Consider the following 3659-nt stretch of genomic DNA (forward strand, 5'->3'; position numbering starts at 1 on the left):
GGGGTTTGGTGTATGAGTAATCCCATTACTGAGGTAGTGAATCTAGTACACGGCAGCTAGTCTTTCAACCCTTGCCTCCCCACTGCCCTCCCTCCTGTAGTAGTCCCTGGTGTCTCTTGTTCTCATCTTTATGTCCATGTGTACTCAAGAATCATCTATGACAAGCTCACAGCCAGCATCATACTGAATGGGAGAAGCTGGAAGCATTCCCCTTGAGAAGCGGAAAAAGACAAGAACGTGTACTCTCACCACTTCTGTATGGTTTTCATATGTGCTCTTGCATGTAATGTTCACCACAACTCTAAAAAGGAGGTACAATTGTTATCCCCATTCTGTAAATGAGAACGGGAAGCACAGCGTGATTACAGAACCTTGCCAAAGCCACACATAGGGTAACAGACAGTCCAAGGGACTTCAGATCCAGATTCTTAACCACTTTCCCAGACTGTCTCTCTTCCATCTCCTGCTCTTTCTCTGATTGATAACCTGTTTCTTAACCTGATCCTCTCTGCAACAGCCTTAGTTTAGTTTTCATTATTTGTTGTCTTGATTGATTTATAAAGGCACCTTTTAAAATTATTTACAATAGCTATTAAATAATGGAGCTATACTATAAAGTATATTCTCCATTTTACTGTGGGAATGATCTTCAAAACACCAATCTGATCACATTAAACCACAGACCCTCACTATGACACAGCAGGTCTTTCAAGATTAGATTCCTGTCTACTTACCCAGTCTCCTCTTTCTTTCTTTTGTATTCAAAGATTTTTTAATCATACCAATACATGCACCTGGTTTAATATATATATTAGATTGAAGCATAGTAAATTGCTGATATTCAACCAATTTCAGTCTACTAAACAGCAATTTCATATTTGGCTTATTATTGCTGAAGTTTATAATGGAAAACAGTAGCTCTTTCCTTTGTCCCTCTTTAGCACCAAATATACTCTCCAGAGACAACCATTTTTTATTATTTCAGTTGGTTCTGGATATTTCCTCCATATTTCTCATACTATGCTAAAAGAGTTTAGGTTTGGCTCTGACAAGTTCAATGCCATGCCTCAAATAAGAGAAACAGGGTTGTTGTTGTTGTTGTTGTTGTTTCTTTTTTTGTCTTACATAAAATACTTGCAGTATAAAGAGCCAGACTTCTCCCTGTTCATATTTCACTGCCACTAGAATGTGGCCTCTGTCCTCACGGTCTGAGGTAGAATCTATGTTTTAGACATCAAGATGGAGAAAAGGGCAAAGGCACATGGGCATGCTGTTCTTTGAAGGATTCTAGTTGCTGTCATTTGAAACGTGTACATACAACTCATGAGCCAAAACATCATCCCAGCCGGGAGGGTAGAGAAGTATTGCTTGCACTGGCCAGCCATGTGCCAAAGCCTCCTGTTGGACAAGGGGAGACAGCCTCTAGGAGACCTGTAGAAGTCTCTGCTACATAGATTTATACTTCTCTATCTAGATTTATCAATACTTCAGACTTTATCTTTAAATTTACATATATGACACACATGCATTTAACTCCTATACTCCCACCTCCTCTCTCTTATTTCTTAAATATAGTTAAAAGCTACTTTCAGTTGAATCAATATAATCTGATTCAGAAAATATAACTCGCTGCAAAGAAAAAGTTATCAAAACATTATTATTTTTTCTTTTTTTTTAAACTGTGAAAATATTTTATTTAGTCATTTTTGTTTACAATTCAAACTCTGGTAATTCAAAATTAACATCTTTGCCCATGAGTTTCTAATAGACACCAGATTTTTTTTTCTTTCTTTCTTTCTTTTTTTTTTTTTTTTTTTTTTTTGAGACAGAGTCTGGCTCTGTAGCCCAGGCTGGAGTGCGGTGGTGCAATCTCAGCTCACTACAAGCTCCGCCTCCCAGGTTCACACCATTCTCCTGCCTCAGCCTCCTCAGTAGCTGGGACTACAGGTGCTCGCCACCATGTCCGGCTAATTTTTTGTATTTTTAGTAGAGACGGTTTCACTGTGTTAGCCAGGATGGTCTCCATGTCCTGACCTCATGATCTGCCCACCTCAGCCTCCCAAAGTGCTGGGACTACAGGCGTCCGCCACCACTCCTGGCTAATGTTTTGTATTTTTAGTAGAGACAGGGTTTCTCTATGCCAGCCAAGATGCAGAAAAAATTTTAACCTTGTGTTCCACATTGTTCTGCTGTGCTTTGTCCAAATGAACCTTTACGAGCAGGCTACCATCCAGTTTCACACGGATTCTCTTGCCCACAATTTCCTTGGGAAGACCAAGTCCTCAAGGATTGCGTCGTGCTCAGCTGTCACAGCACGGCTCCTGGGATGCTTTTGCTTATTTTTTGTATGACTTTTTCGAGTTGGCTTAGGCAGAATTCTCCCCTGAGCAATAAAGACAACATGCTTCCCACTGAAATTTTTCTCCAATTTGCTACTAGCTGGACTTGGATTTTCTGGAAAGATTTCAGTTGAGGAGCGGGAACAAAGATTATGATAGCTTTCCGACCATCTCCAACTTCAATTTCCTTGGCTGCCATAATATTAAGCTCCCTGAGCTGAACCTTGAAGTCTGAGTTCATCTCCAGCTCCAGAAGAGCCTGGGAGATGCTGGACTTGAACTAGTCCAGCTTCTCGTCATTGAGCTTCACGATCTTGGCGCCCGAAATGAACATGGCCTTCTCCTTGCTGAGCACCGGTTTAGGAAGAGGATCAAGACATTATTTTCTATAGAGCTTTTTGTTTACTATTGTGTCAATTTAAAAAAAAATCTTTTTTTTTTTGCTTGCATAATTTTCATTTAAATATCGTTAATACTTTCCTTCATCTCTAAGTTACCACTGACAATTTCATCCATTCCCTTGAGTCTACTTTTTTTCTGGATGGAGTTCTGCATCATGGGGACCTTCACTCTCCTGCTCTGAACAAGGATGGTTGCTCTGCAGGCCCTCTGAACGGTTTTCGGCCAGGTACTTCTTTTGCTATTCTCCTTTGTTAGAGACATGGTTCCCTAGATACTATGTTTGCCTCCTTTTCTTTTTTTAAATCTTGGTCACTAGAGACTGTCAAAAATTGCCAATACCGACTATGTTTCAAGTTGTCATGGTGGGGTATTGGGAAATGTTATCAATTAGCAATAATCGCACCTGGGATAAACCTCACTGGCTACCATACTCCCCCTGTGCAAAGCTTATGCTTTCCTCTTACTTGATTTATTCCCGTATTTTGCTGGAACATATCCTCCATTAATTGCTTAACAAAGGTTCCATGAGGAGGTCTTCATCTGCCCTTTTCACTGTTAAGTATAAAGTTCTCAGTAAGAAACATAGAGATAGACAGATGATAGATGATAGACCAATAGACAGACGGAGGGTGGCTGGCTGGTTGGCTGGCTGGCTGGTTGGCTGGCTGGCTGGCTGGCTGGCTGGATGGATGGATAGATAGATAGATAGATAGATAGATACATAGATACATAGATACATAGATACATAGAGTGAGTTTTTCCTCATAATTTTGAAAACCATCTTCTACTCTCTCGTTGTTCTTAGACTTTTTTTGAGATGTTTGGCGCTATTCTGATTCCTAGTCCTTTACATGTGTCTTTTTTTCTGACACTCAGAAGGTATTTATATCTGTGTTCTGAAATTGTCTTTACGTCTGT

General features: G+C 40.1%; 1 non-coding gene and 1 pseudogene across 1 annotated transcript; both read right to left on the minus strand.

Moving 5' to 3' along the window:
* Positions 1-1906: 1906 nt before the first annotated feature.
* Positions 1907-2743, minus strand: LOC126953897 (40S ribosomal protein S7-like; annotated as a pseudogene).
* Positions 2744-3050: 307 nt separating this feature from the next.
* Positions 3051-3189, minus strand: LOC126954143 (U4 spliceosomal RNA). The gene has a single exon (XR_007725567.1). It is a non-coding gene; the product is annotated as a U4 spliceosomal RNA (small nuclear RNA).
* Positions 3190-3659: the final 470 nt, after the last annotated feature.

This window comes from Macaca thibetana, chromosome 4, assembly GCF_024542745.1.
Source record: "Macaca thibetana thibetana isolate TM-01 chromosome 4, ASM2454274v1, whole genome shotgun sequence".
NCBI classification, from domain to species: Eukaryota; Metazoa; Chordata; class Mammalia; order Primates; family Cercopithecidae; genus Macaca; species Macaca thibetana.